Source organism: Mustela lutreola, chromosome 8 (genome assembly GCF_030435805.1).
Source record: "Mustela lutreola isolate mMusLut2 chromosome 8, mMusLut2.pri, whole genome shotgun sequence".
Classification (NCBI taxonomy): Eukaryota; Metazoa; Chordata; class Mammalia; order Carnivora; family Mustelidae; genus Mustela; species Mustela lutreola.
In genome coordinates, this window is record NC_081297.1 from 74,282,507 (window position 1) to 74,302,690 (window position 20,184).

The window sequence follows — 20,184 nt, forward strand, 5'->3', positions numbered from 1 at the left end:
GAGGAATAACTGGATCAACTATTTTAGTTTTTTGAGGAAACTCCATGTTTTTCATAGTGGGCTGCACCAATTTCCGTTCCTGCAAACAGGGCACGATGGTTCCTTTTTCTCCACGTATTCATCAGTACTTGCTATATCTTGTTTTTTTCATACTAGCCATCTCACAGGTGTGAGATACTATCTCATTGTGGGTTTGATTTCCCTAAAGATTATTGATATTGAGCATCTTTTCATGTCTGTCGGCCATCTGGATGTCTTCTTGGAAAAAATGTCTGTGTAGGTGCTTGTCCCATTTTTGTTTTTAACTTCAGATTGGTTTTTGGTGTTGAGTTGTGTAAGTTCTTTATGTGTCATGGATGTTAACCCTTTATCAGGTGTATCATTTGCAGATGTCTGCCCCCTTTCACTAGATTGCCTTTTTGCTTCGTGGATGGTTTCCTTTGCTATGGAAAAGCTTTTATCCCAAGGACGCAAGCATAGTTCAGTGCTCTAAACCATTCATTGTGATACATCACATTAACTAGAGGAAGGATAGAAACCATATGATTATTTCAATATATGCAGGAAAAAAATTGACAAAGTGCATTTGTTCATGATAAAAACTTTAGACAAAGTGGGTTTAAAGGGAACATACCTCAAACTAAATAAAGTCTACATATGAAAAACCCAGAGATAACATCATACTCAGTGTTGAAAACTGAAAGCTTTTCCTCTAAGATCAGGAGCAAGACAAGGATGTTCACTCTCACTACTTTTATTCAACACCGAACTAGAAATCCTAATTGCAGCAGTCAGACAAGAAAAAGAAATAAAAGACATCCAAATTCGTGAGGAAGAAACTGCCATCATTTGTAGGTGTCATGTTACTATATAGAAACCCTAAACTCTCCACCAAAAAAAACTACTCAAACTGATGAATGAATTCAGTGAAGTTGCATCATACAAAATTAATATACTGAAATCTATTGCTTTTTTATACACTAATAACAAAGTAGCAGAAAGAAAGGAAAACAGTTCTATTTACAGTTGCCTCAAAAAAATTAAAAACCTTAAAATAAATTTTAAACAAGGAGATGAAAGACCTGTACTCTGAAAACTGAGAAAAGATGATATAGACAAAAAGGAAGTTGTTACGCTTACAGATCGAAAGAATTAATGTCTTTAAACAGTCCATACTATCCAAAGCAATCTACAGATTCAATGCAATCTCTTTAAAATACCAGTTGCATTTTTCACAGAACTAGACAAATAATCCTAAAATTTATGTGGAATCACAAAAGACTTCTAAGAGTCAAAGCAATCTTGAGAAAAATGAGCATAGCTGGAGTTATCACAATCCCAGGTTGGAAGGTATAATTACAAAGCTGTAGTAATCAAAACAGTGTGGCACAAAAATAGACACATAGATCAATGGAACATAATAGAGTCCAGAAATAGCCCCATGTTTTTATGGTTGATTAATGTATGACAACGGAGGCAAGAATGTACTGTGGGGAAAGGAGTCTCTTCAATGAGTGGTGTTGGGAAAACTGGACAGCTACATGGAAAAGAATGTAACTGGACCACTTTCATACGCCACACACAAAAAATAAACTCCAAATGGATTAAAGACCTAAATATGAGACCTGAAGCCATAAAATAACTAGAAGAAACCATAGACCATAACCTGACATCAGCCTTAGCAATATTTATGGGTATGTCTCCTCAAGCAAGGGGAACAAAAGCAAAAATAAACTATTGGGACCTACACCAAAATAATAAGCTTTTGCAAAGCCAAAGAATAAGTTTTATTTTTAAACTTACAGAGTGAGTGCATTTATAATCAATGGCTGCAATTCTTTTAAACTGCTTTTCACAGCTATATTACTTTGCAGCATGACCTGATAAAGGCAGCACAAAACATTGCAAAACATTGTATGTTTCACAAACTTAAGGAAGAAAGCTTTCAAGCCTAGTCTTTAGGAAATTCAGATCCAGACCCAATCCTGTCCTAGAGTATAGAAGGTTAGCTCTTGAGAAAGAGGTTCCTACATATTTCCAAAGCAGTTCTCCCATTGCCTATTAACTATAATTTTCAAACTCAGAAACTTAAGTAAAAGGAAATTTTCAAGTCAAAATAAATTAATACCACTTTAAATTCTTTCATGCAACTATTGTTTTCTTTGAGTACATTCCGGGAGTTTAGTATAATTAAGCAAAGTAATGATTAAATTTGGTGATCATTGAGATGTAACCAGTCTAGGAAGCAATAAACTTTTATCTTTCTGACAGATTACATTGGTTTGTTAGTAGGCACATAAATGAAATACTGTATTGAATAAATATTCCCCACATTTATGAACTCCTACTCATATCCATGGACACAGGAAATATGTAAATATTATTTGATATGCCCTTAAACTCTTATGTATTCTAAATTCCCATGAAAGGAATAATATTCTCTCATTCTGTCTGCCTCATAGAACTGAGAAGGCAATGAAATCTGTTAATTACTTGTATCTCCTAGAAACTGTAAAGTATAATGTAACATTATTAATCATTATGCTATTGTCACTAACCATTTTATTAGGGAATTATTGCAAAGAACTAGAAATAAATTATGGGGTCTTTGACCGAAAATCCAAACAACATTTTAAATATACAATTACAGGGGCACCTGGGTAGCTCAGTGCCTTTGGCTCAGGTCATGATCCTAGTCCTGGGATCAAGCCCCTCACCAGGCTCTCTGCTCGGCAGGGAGTCTGCTTCCTCCTCTCTCTCTGCCTGCCTCTCTGCCTACTTGTGATCTCTGTCAAATAAGTAAATAAAATCTTAAAATAAATAAATAAATATACAATTTCAAAGAAATACATAAAAAGCGCAGTTACTACTTAAAATGAAAATTTGAAAGAGCTTCTTTTAAAAACAACCAGTGTATAATTTTCATCAGCAAAGCTTCATTAATGAGTTAATTGATTAAATATTTCTGAATGTAATGCTTTACAGTTTTAATGCTTATGGTTCTTTTTTTCAGTAGATAAAAACTGAAAGTTTACTTGTCTAGAATTATGAATATGTCATGGAGTCTGTACATGTAGTTTTATGTACTTCAATTAACTTAAAAACTTATTAGAAATGTATACTAGAGGGGGCGCTTGGGTGGCTCAGTGGGTTAAGTATCTGCCTTCAGCTCAGGTTGTGATCTCAGGGTCCTGGGATCGAGCCCCGCATAGGGCTTCTGCTCAGCAGGGAGCCTGCTTTGCTCTCTCTGCCTGCTTCTCTGTCTACTTATGATCTCTCTCTCTGTCAAATTTAAAAAAAAAAAAAAAGAAAGAAAGAAAGAAAGAAAGAAAAAGAAAGAAAGGTATACTAATGATAAGGGGACAGTAAAATTAGACATTTTGTTCTTACTGTTTCTAAATAACAGATAGTACAACCTTTTAATAGAAATGTCTGTTACTTTTCATGTTAGCTTATTCTTACATTTTATTAATATGTTTAGACCATTTTCCTTGAGTGTGTAGTCACTGCTAGAGAAAAGTGAGGCCTACTTAGGGAAAAGTACAAAGAACTAAACAAAATACACAGAGAACTTTTATGTTTGTAGAATATTCTTAGGATAATTTCAAACTCTTTACCATTCCCCTTCAAAAAAAGACAATTTTTCTCACTCTTCTCTGTGCTGAGTAACGGGCCTCCTCCAGCTTAGCCACTGTGGTTGAGAGCTTCAATCTGTGTTAGAAAGAAGTGGAAAAAAAAAAAAAAGGGCAGAATGTGTTTGCCATGAAAAATGCCCTACAACAGATTTTCCATTTATAGGTAAACTAGCATTCACTGTATTTTTGTTGGTTGATAGGTTTTATACAGTTACTTGGAGTAGAATTCTCAGGGCAAAATCTACCATTATTTTGGACTCACATATGAGATATACTGTTAATAGATATTTCGGGGTCAAGTTTTGGGGAAATTCAGAGCCATATATCCTGATTTCTCACTATAGCTGTTTCCTGAAAAGACACCAGGTGGAATGGTAATACCAGTCATGATGGAGACCAAATGTTGACTTTGTCTCAACGTAATGGAAACTATTCGCTTACATAAACAACTGTAATAAATTGGAAAAAAAAAAAAACAAAACATTAAGTCAATTGGCATGCTATTCTAGTATCTATTTTTTTTAATTTCAGTGGAAAGTTTTTTTCTAAAAATTAGTTCTCTAAAGAAGATGCACAGTTGGCCAACAAGCATACAAGCATGTGAAAAACTGCATTTCAGTAATCATTAGGGAAATGCAAATCAAAATTAGAATGAGACACCATCTCATACCCATTAAGGTGGTCACTGTTATCAATATATTTATAACAGTTATTGTGGAGAAATTGGATACTGTGTGCACTGTTGATGGAAATGTAAGGTGGTGCAGCCACTATGGGAGAGAGTGTGGTGATTTCACAGAATTTTACAACAGAATTACATATCATCAAACAATTTCATTTCTGAGTATATATCCTAAAGACTTGATGTCTAGGTCCTGAAGAAGTATTTGAATGCCTATGGTCATAGCAGCATTATTCCTAATACCCAAAAGGTGGAAGCAACCCAAGTGTGAATTGACAGAAGTGAGGATAAAGAAAGTGTGGTATAGACATATAGATATATAGATATAGATAAAGATATCTATAGATATATAGATAGATAGATCTATATATAGATATAGATATGTTATTCAGACTTAAGGAAATGCTGGACATATTACATCATAGATGAATCTTGTTTGAAGACATGATGATAAGTGAAATGAGCCAGTCACAAAAAAACAAATAACACATGCCTCCACTAACATGAGGTACGTAGAATAGTCAAATTTATAAAGACAGAAGAGTGATCACTGGCACAGGTTGGGAGAAGTGGGGAATAGAGAGTTGTTTAATGGGTATGGAGTTTCAGCTGCAAAATGAAAGGGGTTTTGGAGATGGCATCTTATATCATTGTGAATATACGTAACACCACTAAACTTTCCAATTTAAAATGGTGAATTAAGATGCTAAATTTTATGTTATATGTACCTTACCAAATTTAAATATAAAAAAGGAACCCCATTAAAACATTATTTAGGGGGCACCTGGGTGGCTCAATGGGTTAAAGCCTCTGCCTTCAGCTCTGGTCATGATCCCAGGGTCCTGGGCTTGAGCCCTGCATCGGGCTCTCTGCTCAGCAGGAAACCTGCTTCCCTCTCTCTCTGCCTGCCTCTCTGCCTACTTGTGATCTCTGTCAAATAAACAAAATCTTAAAAAAAATCATTTAGCATACTTTTAGAAAATGTACTACACTGTGTTGATGGAAAACCTGCTCCCCTGCCTGTCAGCCCTTATACATTCCATACGCATGCTCTACACATGCAAATACAAGTTTAATGCACAGCTAAGTTTGAGGAGAATTCCCAGATGCCACAAATGAGAGCATGAACAGTGAGCCAAGGGACTCCTACAGAGCCTGGGTGGCTCAGTGGGTTAAGCCTCTGCCTTTGGCTCAGGTCATGATCTAAGTTCCTGGGATCGAGCCCTGCATCAGGCTCTCTGCTCGGCAGGGAACCTGCTTCCCCCTCTCTCTCTGCCTGCCTGTCTGCCTACTTGTGATCTCTCTCTCTCTCTAATAAATAAATAAAATCTTAAAAAAAAAAAAAAAAAAAAGAACAGTGAGCCACATGGAAATCCAGGAGCCCAGAGAGTATCAGAAGTGAAGCAGGCCTTAAGAGTGAGAAGCTAGTGTTTTTTGTTTTTGTTTTGTTTTGTTTTGTTTTATTATGTTAGTCACCATAGAGCACATCATCAGTTTTTGAGATACTGTTCCATGATTCATTGTTTGCATATAACACCCAGTGCTCCATGCAATACATCCCCTACTTAATACGAATCACCTGCTTACCCCATCCTCTTACCCGCCTCCCCTCTAAAACCCTCAGTTTGTTTCCCAGAGTCCATAGTCTCTCATGGTTCATCTCCCCTCCAGTTTTCACCCCCTTCACTGACCTAGCAATTGTACTACTGGGTATTTACCCCAAAGATAAAGATGTGGTAAAAAAAAAAGGGGGGGGCATATGCACCCCAATGTTCATAGCAGCAATGTCCACAATACCAAACTGTAGAAAGATCTGAGATGCCCTTCAACAGATGAATGGATAAGGAAGATATGGTCCATACATACAATGGGGTATTTTGCCTCCATCAGAAAGGATGAATACCCAACTTTTGTATCAACATGGATGGAACTGGAGGAGATTATGCTAATGAAATAAGTCAAGCAGAGAAAGTTAATTATCATACAGTTTCACTTATTTGTGCAGCATAAGGAATAGCATGGAGGACATTAGGAGAAGGAAGGGAGAAGCTAGTATTTTAAATGCTAAGGGAGATAGAGCTCCATGCTTTCTCTCTGGAGCTGTGCAGGGCTCTATAGGCTCTGAATAGCGGCAAGAAAGACTGCCAGGCTGGTCTGAGAAAGCTGTAAACGTCTCTGTTATGCACTTAGGACCTATAGTAGAAATAGTGTCACACATAGGAAAGGAAAGCCAGAAGCCATTACTATGGCTAAGTACGGGTTCTAATGTCACAGTGCCTTTGTGACATGGAAACCATAAATTGAGAAATGTGAACACTAAAAAAAAGTGTGTCCCAAACTGGAGATAATCCATAAAGCCACTTCAGAAATAAACATGTAGTTGTCAGGACTTGGGACATGTGAGACTTCCACGGAAGGCAACTCAGCAAATGTGAGAGGACGGTCCGAAATTGTCTTAATGTAATGAAAACTATTAACATTAGTAATGAGGGAGGGAAGCCACAAGTATGACAGAGTGAGGAATGAATTATCTACACAAACTTCCATTGCAAAAAATATATGAAAGAGACTTTAAAATATGTTTGAAACAAGTAAAGGAAATAGTATAATTTTGTCAATTATACTGAAAGTTGTACACTTATGGTTTGTGTAGTGTGTGTGTATATGTGCATGTATCTGTGTATGTATACACATGTATAACAAATGTTATACTTAAGCAAATTTTGCTAAACATAAAAATAGACCTTCAAAAGCTAAAATTCTAGATAAATAACATAGAAGGGATAAATAACATAGAATGAGAATTTTTAGACAAAAGCATACATCCTTTGTTTGTTTCCAGAAGGAAATGGGAGATTATAATTAGTTTTTCAACTTGGTAATTATAGGGGTTAAAAATGTGAGTGTAGGTTACCTGGGTGGTTCAGTCAGTTAAGCTTCTGACTCAGCTTTGGTTCAGGTCACGATCTCAGAGTAGTGGGATCAAACCCCACATTGGGCTTCACACTCGGGGTATCTGCTTGAAGATTCTCTCCCTCTTCCCCTCCCCCCACTCACAGACACGTGTGCCCTCTGCCCCCCAAATAAATAAATCTGTTTTTAAAATGTCAATGTAATCTCTTAAAAATATGTACTGGTGGAAGGAAAAAAAAAGAGAAACTAGTAAGGCAGGAAAAGGGGAATACTATGGAAGAAACTATGGTTAAGAGAAATCAATAAAAAAATCAAAATTGAATTTTAAATGCAATTATTACAGTAATAATAAACCTATTAAACATACCTACTAAAGACAAATATCTTCATACTGGATTTCTTTTATATACAGTTGTAATGTTGTTTACAAGAGATAATCATAGAAAGGTTGGAAATACAGTGAAAAAAATTAGGTAAGTGCAAGGCAAGAAGACAAAAAGTAGCGATCAGAGAATTTGGAAAACTTATCTAATAAACTTTATGTAAGTGAAATTATAAACCTTACTTATAGAGAATTTTATTATTTCCAAGCAGACATTGAATACTTATGAAGATTTATCATATTCAAGCACAAAAAGTAAACTCAATGAATATGTATAAATGTATATATATTCTAATAAATTCTAAGTAAATCCACATAATTGATATTATGCAAAATACCTTTTCTAAACAAAATACAGTAATACTGCAACACAATAGAAAAATATGTATTACCTCTTTTACTTTAGTTCGGAAACTTTAAAAATATTACCTTAAAATTAATGGCTTAAGAAGAAATCATAACAATTTCTTCATAATGGAAAATAGGACATTAAAAGTAATAAATAAAAAAAATCTGCAAGGAGTTAGAACTAGAGCAGAGAATTAGCCTGTAGAGTAGGCAGAGGATGGAAAGAAAAATAATGGAAAACAAAAAAAATAGTAGGAAAGTCCAGAAATCAAAAGTTGGTTCTTGGGGCGCCTGGGTGGCTCAGTGGGTTAAGCCGCTGCCTTCGGCTCAGGTCATGATCTCAGGGTCCTGGGATCGAGTCCCGCATCGGGCTCTCTGCTCAGCAGGGAGCCTCCTTCCTCCTCTCTCTCTCTCTCTCTCTCTCTCTCTCTGCCTGCCTCTCTGCCTACTTGTGATCTCTCTCTCTGTCAAATAAATAAATAAAATCTTTAAAAAAAAAAAAAAAAAAAAAAAAAAGTTGGTTCTTAGAGAAGATCAATATAATGGAGAACTCTCTGGCATTGTTGGTTGAGGAGAGAGAAGGCACAGATAGTAGAATGAAAAAAAAGGGCATATAACAACAGACAGTAAAACATTTAAAAATTATGAGAACACTAGGAATAATATCCAAAGCATTAGAAAACTGATAAAATGGACAGCTTTCTAGAATTTACAAAAAAAAAAACCAACTTCCCAAAACCACCTCAACATCTCTGTGAAGCGTAATTTTCATTCCCATTATACAGAGGAAGACAGTGATGCATAAGAGGGTCTCAGTGACACTCTCCATGTCAAAGGCCGGTAAGTCCACCCCTTTTAGGGGGCAACAGTTGTTGTAGGAAGATAGCAGGATACACAGATACACAGATACAAGATATACATCTTAGAGTCAGGTAGATTCAAATTTCAGCCTTGATTATCATTTACCTTGTTTGGAAATGGCACTTGGCCCATCTGGGTCACCCTGAGCCCCATTTCTCTTCTATATGATGGGAATAATACACTTGTTGTTTTGAGCAATATGGTTTTTACGAAGATTATATAAGATGTATCCGAAGACACTTTTAAATGTAATATCTTGTATAAATATTAGTGGTAAATATCCTGTACTTTTTTTTTTCTTAGATTGGTCAGTAACGCATTTCTAGATAAAAATAAGCACTTCCTAACAGGTGAGCCCATGAAAATCCTTTCTATTTAGTTATGTGCCTCCTCATCCACCTCGCTGCCTCCTGGCTCTCTACGCCACAAAACCATAAATAATCTATTCTGGAGCTTCAAACATCCTGACTCTTTAAAAGTATTGCTAATGAGGCAAACTTTCTTAATGTGCTGATTCAGTATTTGTTTCCTATAATAACAACATTTTCTCTCTGTAATTAGCACACTAAAATAGCTAGATAGAGGTCCTATTTGGCAGTTCATTGTTCTAACTCAGGCTGAATGCCGGGTCTGTTGTATTCATTCAGCAGAGAGATTTTTCTCCAAGCTGCACTATCTTCTCTGCACCCCACTCCTCTCCCACACACGAGTCCTGTCAGCCTAAACCCCTTGCTGTCACCCTGAGACCGTTGTAATTTCCCACCTCTGCGCTTTTCCCCTTGCTATGCTTTCTGCGTAGAATTTACCCTTCTTCTCCCTCTTCTTCCTGACTTTTAACCATTAGTTTCTGCCCAGAGCAAATGTCACTTTTTCCCTTGCAGTCTCTCTGATTAGCCCCAGGCAGCAATCCTTGTTCTAAGCCTTGTTTGCTTCTTAGCACTTCCATGCTGACTTGTATGATAAGTCTCCTATCACAGTCTCCTTTGACAGTGATTTGGGTTTGGATGTATCTTTGCTTCTAGATTATAAATTCCAATGTCTGTATCATGCACTGTTTAAAGGTATTTATTTATTTATTTGAGAGAGAGCACGAGCACGCGTGGAGGTAGGGAGAGTCAAGGGAAAGGGAGAAGCAGATTCCCCAGTGAGCAGGGAGCCTGAGATCATGACCTGAGCTAAAGACAGACGCTGAAGGGACTAAACCATCTAGGCACCCTCATGCAGGTTTTTTGTTTGTTTGTTTTTTCTTTTTTCTTTTTTGTTTTTTTACCATTTCCTTGCTTTTTTATTAACATATAATGTATTATTTGCATATAATTGTATTATATTAACATATAATATATTATTTGGGTACGGGGCTATGACTCATCAGGCTACACAATTCACAGCACTCACCATCCTCCCCAATGTTCATAACCCAGCTACCCTCTCCCTACCCCCCCCCACCTCCCAGCAACCCTGTTTGTTTTGTGAGATTGAGTCTCTTATGGTTTGTCTCCCTCCCAATCCCATCTTGTTTCATTTTTTACTTCCCTGCTGCCCACAGCCCCCACCTTGCCTCTCAAATTCCTCATATCAGAGCAATCATATGATAATTGTCTTTTCTCTGATTAACCTATTACGCTCAGCATAAATACCCTCTAGTTCCATCCACATTGTTTCAAATGGCAAGATATCATTTCTTTTGATGGCTGCATAGTATTCCATTGTATATGTATGTGTGTATATATATATATTTATACACATACACACATCACCTCTTCTTTATCCATTCATCTGTTGATGGACATCTAGGTTCTTTCTGTAGTTTGGCTATTGTGGACACTGCTGCTATGAACATTGGGGTACACATGCCCCTTCGGATCACTACATTTGTATCTTTAGGATAAATATCCAGTAGTGCAATTGTTGGGTCATAGGGTAGCTCTATTTTCAACTTTTTGAAGAACCTGCATGCTGTTTTCCAGAGTGGCTGCACCAGCTTGCATACCCCAACAGTGTAGGAGGGTTCCCCTTTCTCCGCATCCTTGCCAGCACCTGTTGTTTCCGGACTTGTTAATGTTAGCCATTCTGACTGGTGTGACGTGGTATTTCACTGTGGCTTTGATTTGTATTTCCATGATGCGGAGTGATGTGGAGCACTTTTTCATTTGTCTGTTGGCCATCTGAGTATCCTATTTGCAGGAATGTCTGTTCATGTCATCTGCCCATTTCTTGATTGGATTGTTTGTTCTTTGGGAGTTGAGTTTAGTAAGTTCTTTATAGATTTTTGGATACTAGTCCTTTATCTACTATGTCATTTCCTCATGCAGTTTTTAATTCCTTGGTGCCTTGTACATTCAGACATTGAACAGTAACTGTTAAATGACAAAGTGGAAAGGCTGCCATCACTGGAAAATAAGGATTTGAAAGTACTGCAGTTCCATTTGAGAGGTGTTCCAACTTCAGTGAAATCTTCTACATTCATACTTATTTCCAAGAAAGATTCTCTAAAAGAAAAATAGTGATGCAGTTTTAATTAACAATGCTATATATACCTGGTACTAATTAACACACTAAAAAAGTTTGAAAAATAAAACTTAATCATGTCCTTCAAGTATATGCATACTATGTATTGTATGTAGTCATGATATATGAAAAATACTTAGTAAAAATTATTGGAAGAAATATTCACACATCCTCAGAATATCCACTGGTATGCAAGGGAAGCAAGGTATTTATGGTGACTGTATAAGATTAAGTGTATTATGAAACCGGGCCAACTGGCTAAAAACAGGATTTTCCCTTTATTACCTTTTTTTTAAAGATATATGTCCATTTCATATTTAGAAAAAGAAATTTATTTTATAATTAACAAACTATATCAATATCTTAATATATTCACATATAGGGTTGAAATTTTATTGTTATTCATTTTTTTTCAATTTTTATTTTTTTCAGTGTTCCAAAATTCATTGTTATGCATCACACTCAGTGCTCCATGCAATATATGCCCTCCATAATACCCACCACCAGGCTCACCCAACCCTCCCACTCCCTCCCCTCCAAAACCCTCAGTTTGTTTCTCAGAGTCTACAGTCTTTCAGGGTTCATCTCCCCCTCTGATTTCCCCCAACTCGCTTCTCCTCTCCTTCACCCAATGTCCTCTGTGTTATTCCTTGTGCTCCACAAGTAAGTGAAACCATATGATAATTGACTGTCTCTCTGCTTGACTTATTTCACTGTTATTCATATTAAGAATTTAAAATCCTCAAGCTATGCTTGTAAATTAATAATAATATAGTTCAAAATTAATTTTTCTTAGCATACATTTTAGACAGGGAAGTAGAGAATCTAATATAAAATATTTTAATTCATTTTGCTTTTTAAATTATAATTTCCTTCATGTCTTTATTTGAATAGAAGTCATTATGCAGATACTCTCTGTAAGAGCTATAGCTCTACGTATGTATTTGTAAGTTTCATTTATCCATAAGTAATGCACATGCCTCTGGATTCTTTTTTTTTCCATGCCCAGAAACAGCCTCTCTTGGCTTTAGTGACTTTATTATGGAATGATGCTGTTTATGTTACAAAGTATATAAATCAGAAAAGCAAAACATTTCTGAATAATTTATCTTCCTCCTCCACATTAATTTGTACAAGTTCTTAGTTAACATTTAATTGTAATAATAAACACGTTTCCACAGTATTATCCAAGTAGTAATACTCCTACTGTGTTTGACTACACTTCATCTTGGCCCCAACTGTACATTTCTACTCCCTTCCTTATTCCTTTTATGTTTTTAAATTTTTTCTTCAGTTCCTATTTCATTTGAAAAGGAGTCTGTCAGTTATTTCTCACTAAAAAAAGACTAAAGAAGACTGTGAGACTTGTAGGATAAGAGCAGGGCCCAGCCTTGAATTGCATGTGCTTGGTAAAATAACAGGGCCAGTCTCGGTTCATCAAATAATGGTGCATTTAAGCAGAAGATGTGCTTCTGCAGAAATGGAGCCTGGGGAGGTTGGGATTTATCAGAAAGGGGTCGAGGGAACAGTGGGAACAAGAGGAAGGAAAATGCATGACTGGAGTTGATACTGGAAATGTGAGTATGAATCCAACTGTCAGCCTTATTTAAGAATTTTAATTTGATATTTGCAGGTATGTTTTATAGGTGTGGAAAGCATACTGGCAATGATTTTAGGTGAATGACTTTATGTGATACCTTGTTGTGGACAAGACATGGTATCACAGAATGAGATACAGTTCTATTCCCAATATTCCTAATATATTGAGAAAATCAAAGCAAATTATGTTGAGTGAGCAAATTACGTTGAATGAAATAAGCCCAGTCTCTAAAGGTTAAAAAAAAAAAGAAGGAAGGAAGGAAAGGGAAAGGAAAAAAGGAAGAAAGGAGAAAAGAAAAAAAGAAACGGTTGGCACTAATGTAATTTTAACACTGGGCAGGAAACATTATCTAACTAGGAATTAATAGCATGGTGTTTCCTTTACATAACTATCTTCTGTTCCTGGCAAGTGTGGTTGATTGTATTATTGTTCAAAATATCTGCTGCTGTAGCTAGGGAGAGATTGGGTTTTTCTGGCCCATTCAGTCTTATCCACATGACTTGCTCTGGCCAAAGAAATGAGAGTGGAACCAAACCCAGGCCACTTGTAATCTGAAGCTTTAAAGGAAAGGATTTGTTAGGTGCGCTTTTTCTTCTGGAGTGAACTTGGCAATGTCCCAGAATAGAAGGTGTCCCCTTAGCTTTGGTCACAGAGTAAAGCAACTGTGGAGTCGAACTCTGACCAACCTCACATGGACCTGTCTGCAGCATATGACATTGTAGCTGCATCGTGGCACGGGATTTGGGGCTCTTTTGTTAACTCTGCTTAAGCTCTTCTTTTCTGACTGAAAAAACAAGCCAGAAGAGGCACAGAATTTCTTTGTATCAGTTTTAAAAGGAAGCTCATTTTCAGAAAGTATTATATAACAATACAGGAAAACAAAAACATATGGTAAACAGTCACAAATGGAGCTATTCAATGCCTTAGTTTGGGAACTCCTACTGTAGGAGGGCTGTTGAGATTTTTAAGTAGGGACTAATGGGAATGGCTTTGGGTTTAAAAGATAAAATCCTGATCAAAAAAGAAAGGAAGAATTTTTGAAAGAAGAGGTGGAAGGAGAGTAAGGCAAGGCATTTGGAAATGTGTCAATATAAGGGATGTGGATGGGTGGCGTCTGCATTTTAGCATGTTACACGGGCACCTGGGGTATAGCCGGTTCGGCATCTGACTCTTGATTTTGGCTCAGGTCATGATCCCGTGGCGAGTCTGCTGGAGATTCTCTCTCCCTCTCTGTCTGCGCCTCCTCCCTGCATATGCGCTCACTCTCCACTCTCTCTCTTTCAGTCTCTTTCTCTCAAATAAATAAAAAATAAAATAAAATAAGATGTTCTTATATATTTTAATAAAGACATTTAAAAGAAAGATTATGCATGTTGCTATGGATACAGAAAGAACAATATTTGAAATCCAAATACTCTCAGAAAGTATTTGTTAAACTCTCTGTTATCTGTTATACCTGTTGGAGAGTATGTGTGAACCTAAACTCTCGTTATTTCAGTCAAAGACCTGATGCCTCAGTACCCATCATTTAGGTCCTTCTCATGGTTTCAGTGATAGCTTAAAAAAAAAAAAAAATCAACAAAATAATTTAACCCCTTAAATCTGGGTTTATAACGTGTACCGTTTGTACGGTAACAACCAGGTTGTTATCATTTGGAATTTGCTTGGACCTTCATGAAGCAGTACCCATCGGAATTCTTTTGTTTGCAAACAGTGCCAGAGTGGCAGCTTGAAAACTGTTGAAACTTAGTTGCTCTATCCTGGGATTTCTAGGAAAAGCTCACTGTAACACCCTTGACTGTATTCTCACTTGTCCTCTTATGATGAGTGCTGTCTTATTTTATCCAAGAATGTTATTTTAAAAATAGAGTCCCAAGTGTTAGCCAACTCTCTTTCCATTTTAGAGGTGCATGTGCCCTGAAACCCTGTGGAAAATACAACCAAAAAGTGTATTTTTAACTTTTTGTTGTTTATTTGATATGGGTGTTTTGGATGTAGAACCTGTTCTATATGAACAAACCCATAAATATTAATATTCTTATGCTTAATTATTGGTATGTTGAATTTTTTAACAGAATTTAAATTCAGCTCACATTGGTATGAAATCTATAGCTAGGAGTACAGAGGCTTTAAATATAGAGGCTTTTTGTGTGTTCATTTTATAACATTAATATTTGATATTCTGCTATGTGCTATTAGAAATATATTGAAAATATGCACAGACATTACCTCAAGATTTATAATCTAGGACAGATAGATAGCAACGTTCATACAAGTATACTTTAAAGTTGTTGTAAAGAAATTAAAGTTCCTATTACAAATACATTTTTAAAAATTTACCAAATATACCGCCTAGGGTCAAAGACATTTAGAAGAAAAGGTTCATGAAAATAAGTTTTAGAAACTGCAACATTTAAAAAAATCAGCCCTAGCTGTTAGGAATCTCAATTAATGGAAGGCTTGAGGAATAAAAGTTTGTGACAAACTGTAGAATAGAATATTTCAGATGTAAAATATAGACTGTAGATATTTGCAAAATTATGTGTTCTACCTTAGAAGACATTTTTAAATAGTATTGAATTCCTTCTATCACAAAGGCTTACTTGAACTGCCTATGACACAACTGAGGGAAAAAAGTGTCCAAATTATAAAGTCACTTATAAATCGTTTATTTTATGAGATTTTAAAACTCATGAAAATTTATTAACTTTTTCAGCTTTCTTGAGGTATGAATGAATGCCAAAATTATATTGAGAGCGTACATCCTGATTTTTTTAGACATACAACATGACGACTTAATACATGGAGGCACTGTAAAATGCTTACCACAATCAAGTTAACATGTCTGGCACCTCTCGTAGTTACTGTGTGTGTGGTAGAAACATAGAAGATTTACTCTCAGCAAATTTCAAGTGTTTTAGTACAGTATTATTAACTGTAATTACCATGCTGTACATGACATCCCAGAATTTGTTCATGTCATTTGATCAGCCTCTCATTTCCCCACCTCCCAGCTGCCCGCAGCTACCATTCTCCTCTCTGGTTCTGTGAGCTTGACTGGTTTAGAGTCCACATGTAAAGGGGATCACACAGCCTTTCTGCATCTGATTTATTTCACTTAACATAATGACCTGCTGGTTCATCCAGGTTGTCACAGAGGGTAGGATTTCCTTCTTTTTATGGCCAAATACTATTCCATCATGTACGCATGTGTTGTGTGCATGCACATGCACACACACGATATTGTCTTATCCATCTACCTGTGGACACTTTGGTTGTCTCCGTATCTTGGTTCTTGTGAATAATGTTTCAAGGAACATTTTTTCTGGACAAAAATTTTATTGGAAGCTTAAAAATGAGATTGATGTGTGATACATGGATACCCATTTATTAAGTCACTCAGGATATCAAAACTTCTGAAGCATCAAGGATGCAAAACTGTTGTTCATGTAATTATACTGTTGTGTTGCTGTCTTTTTCCCTGTAGGTGTAGGCTGGTTGGCTGATTGGTAATGGAAAATCAACTTACTTGTTTTAACATTGAACTTTTAGGAAATTCTTGGTTATTTTTTAATTATTTGGTTAAGTAATGGTTTATTTTTTTAATTTTTGATTTAAGAAACAGGTGATCAGAATTCTGCCCAGGAGAATCAAGGAATGAGAGAAATGGACAGAGCAGTCAACATTTTATATGTTAATCACATCTGAAACTTTTCTATGTCTTTGTGTTCAAACTATAGTTACCATCTGAGGGAAAACGTGTATGAAACTTAGTATCTACATTTGTCTCCCTATTTAATTATTCACCAAACATTGACTGAACTCTTTATTACCTAAAATAGGATTGCAAAGCTTGATATTCCTAAAAACTTGGAGGCGATCAACAAGATAGTAAGACACATGCAAAAAATAATTTCAGAGGTGTTGACAAAGCAAAAAAAAATGCCCTTGCCCTGGGCAGTGTCACATAGCTACTTAGAGTAACACCAGAGTTAGTAAAACAAAGGATATATTTGCCCAGAACGTCGTCTTCCCTGTAATCGAGCTATTATTGTCAGTTCTTATTGATTCTTAAGATATCTAATACTTGGGAGCAGTGAACATTTTAGCAAATTATTCTTGGTCTGTGATTACAGCTCTGTTCCTTTAAATAGAGATTCAGAAGGTACATGGAAATATTTCATGTCTTTTACAGTTAAACCAGGAAACATGTTAGTACTGCTGTTCAATTAAGTCTGAACTGTTTTTGTTTTTGTTTTTAGTTTCAGAGGTAGAGTTTAGTGATTCATCAGTTGCATAGAACACCCAGTGCTCATTACATCAAGTGCCCTCCTTAATACCTGTCACCCAGTGACCCCATCCCCCCACCCACTACCCCTCCAGCAACCCTCAGTTCATTTCCTATGATTAAGAGTCTCTTATGGTTTGCCTCCCTCTCAGTTTTCATCTTATTTTATTTTTCCTTCCCTTCCCCTATATTCATCTGTTTTGCTGCTTAAATTCCACATATGAGTGAAATCATATAGTATTTGCTTTCTCGGACTCTTAAGTCTGAGGATTTGTATGTGATTATTTCTGTCTGCCCTGAACCAGAAAGGAGTCAAGCTCTGGGATACCACATTAGTGTAAAGGAAGAATTTTTTTCTCTACTCATGTTGGGTTCTGGGCTCTTAATAAGAGAAGAGAAAACAAGCAGGTAAACCAGAAGTACTCCAGTTTCTTTCATCTGGCATACCAGGGAAAGGAGAGGGGTATCACACACCCAGGCATGTCACTTAGCTCAGAGAAGTGACCCAAGGAAGCTTTCCAGGAGAGCAGGAGTGCACAATTAGGAAGGGTGAGTGGTTGATAAGGAGCCAGAAAATGTTATCACAAAGGTATCCACATTGGAAAGATAGAAGAAACTAGAGAAAAGTAGAGGAAAATACAATGAAGATTAAAATGAGACGAGCCTAGAGAAGTTCTAGGAATATGAATCTTTTTTTTTTTTTTTTTTTAAGATTTATTTATTTATTTATTTGACAGAGATCACAAGTAGGCAGAGAGAGAGAGTGGAAGCAGGCTCCCCGTTGAGCAGAGAGCCCGATATGGGGCTCCATGCGGGGCTCCATCCCAGGACACTAGGATCATGACCTGAGCCCAAAGAGAGGCTTTAACCCACTGAGCCACCCAGGCACCCTTAGGAAAGTGAATCTTGAAGCCAGCTCAGCAAACATTCTGAGACCACAGTCAGCCTTTGTTGGAGTGTCCTCAGTAACCAGTCTCTGGAAGTAAACAGAATTGCTCCAGGGATATAGACAAAGTCCTCTGATCAGAATGACAGCTTTGAGTTTTCCTTATAGATTTAGTATTTGGTATCTTCATACCCTGGATATAGATATTTTTAAGTTATCTATTTAAGGTATATGAAAAGCTGAAGATGAAATAGTATATATAGCATTAAATGTTATTATCTACTGTGTAGAGAGAACACCTTTATGAATGTGCACTCGGAGTGTGTTACCTTTGTTTGATTAAACCCCTGAGCCATCATCAGCTCTTCTCAACTGGCTTCTGTAAATCTTTCATGTCCTGTAGTGCAGGAGTTTTATTTCAGGCAAGGCATTGTTTTCTGCATTAAGTGAGGAGCTAATAGAATGTAAATAATTGGGCATTATATATGTGGAGCGGGCGATCTGCAATCAAAAGCTGGGCAGAGCCCCTCCTCAACAGGAAGAGGGATGGAGCCCACCATCCCGGGGCTCTGCCTATGACTTATTGCCGTGGCATGGCCCCAACGGGCAACCTCCTCCTCCTGCCCCAACACGCACAGACACTCCCCCCCACCCCAATATAAGCAACACACAACTTGCTGGTTGTGAGTTGGTATGATTCTTTAAAAAGAGACTTTCTATCCCTTCTGAATTTGTTGAGTACTCCGGAGATGTTCAAAGTTTGTGTGGGAACTCTTTTATCTTAGAGATTAGAGATGGAATGAGATATTCTGTGTTTTAAAACAGGAAGGATAAAGTCACTCACTGCCTACATACTCTTTTATTCTGGGGTGGTTTTTTCCCCCCCTCAAGGTGTTTGTGAGTCTTGGTATTCGGAAATTGGAAATGCTCCAAACCATATTGGACTAGGACTGTGCTTGCCCCAGAGAAAATAAACAGTCAGGCATAAACAACAACCTAGTGTATTAGATACAAAACAAATTCAAAGCATGTGATCCTCTAAGCAGTTTTATTAATGCCTTTCAAACTCTTAAACATGGTAATGTTCAGAATTCTTTGAACTCAGTAGAGTGTTACTTTTCACCAACTTATCCCCCAGAGCTAAGTAGAATCAAGGCAAATAGGTAGACGTTGTGGCAGTTTAGCCTAGAGAGACCCATGAAAGGGCAGGATTTGATTGTTTTTTATTGTAGTATTTTTAAAATTTATATGAATTTTTCTTTGTATTCTAAAATATAACCTAGGGGAAATTGAAGGTGGAGACAAACCATGAAAGACTGTGGACTCTGAGAAACAAACTGAGGGTTTTAGAGGGGCAGGGAGTGGGGGGTTGGGTGAGCCTGGTGGTGGGTATTAAAGAGGACAGGTATTGCATGGAGCACTGGGTGTGGTGCATAAACAATGAATCTTGCAATACTTCAGTAGAAGTATAAAATAAAATAAAATGAAAAAGATAAATAAAATACAATAAATAAAATAAAATACATGGTCAGTTTAATATTATAATTTTTTTTATTATCATGGATTTTTTCTTTCCTGGTCAGCCCCGGTACCATTACCTCTCATCTCATCCTTCATATTCTAAGTGAGAAAAGGAAAAGTTTTTAATTGAGGTAGAATTAATGTACAGTTATATTATTTTCAGGTGTACAACATACTAATCTGACAGTTCTGTACATTACTCCTTGCTCACCACAGTTAGTGTAATCACCGTCTGTTACCACACAGTGTCACTCCAGTGTTTTGGGCTATATTTCCTATGCTGTACTTGTCACCTCTGTGACTTACTTTATTCCAACTGGAAGTTCGTACTCTTAATCGCCTTCATCTGTTTCACCCACCCATCTCACTCACCTCCCCTTTGGCAACCAGCAGTTTGTCTGGAGTTTGGGGTTGTACCTGCATTAGTTTGTTTTGTTTCTTTAGATTCCACATATTAACGAAATTATATGGTATTTGTCTTTCTGTCTAACTTGCTTCACTTAGCATTATGCCTTCTAAGTCCATCCGTATTATCACAGATGGCAAAACTCATGTTTTCT

The 20,184-nt window shown here is 36.7% G+C and overlaps 1 protein-coding gene across 1 annotated transcript in view; it reads left to right on the forward strand.

The window, feature by feature from the left end:
* The window catches only part of SLC2A13 (solute carrier family 2 member 13), a 374,984-nt gene that overhangs the window by 298,220 nt on the left and 56,580 nt on the right, over positions 1–20,184 (forward strand). The gene's annotated exons all lie outside the window — the stretch shown is intronic.